This window comes from Terrapene carolina, unplaced genomic scaffold (genome assembly GCF_002925995.2).
Source record: "Terrapene carolina triunguis isolate 2854851 unplaced genomic scaffold, T_m_triunguis-2.0 Scaffold238, whole genome shotgun sequence".
In the NCBI taxonomy this organism is placed as follows: Eukaryota; Metazoa; Chordata; order Testudines; family Emydidae; genus Terrapene; species Terrapene triunguis.
In genome coordinates, this window is record NW_020664589.1 from 12454270 (window position 1) to 12454588 (window position 319).

Below are 319 nucleotides of genomic sequence, written 5' to 3' on the forward strand. Positions count from 1 at the left end.
GCTCACCGTGTGTTAAAGGGACAAGATCAATTTAACTTTTGCCCACCAAATTTTGATTTTGTACAAACAAGATTTTAGAAAACCTAAGTCCAGTAGAAATGTTCTTATGAATTAGGGGCAAAATAAAACTCCAAGGAAACTTAAAAAACAAACAAACTCTCAGCCCACTTACAGCCTGGCTCCTTGACTGCCCGTGTATGAGAGCCAGGACATTTTCTATATGAGATTGCAGATTGAGGGTGCTTGAGTTGATTTGTACAATAGCTCCGTCCCCAGACTTCCCCAGGGCTCAGCACAGGAGCAGGAGGCAACTTGCATG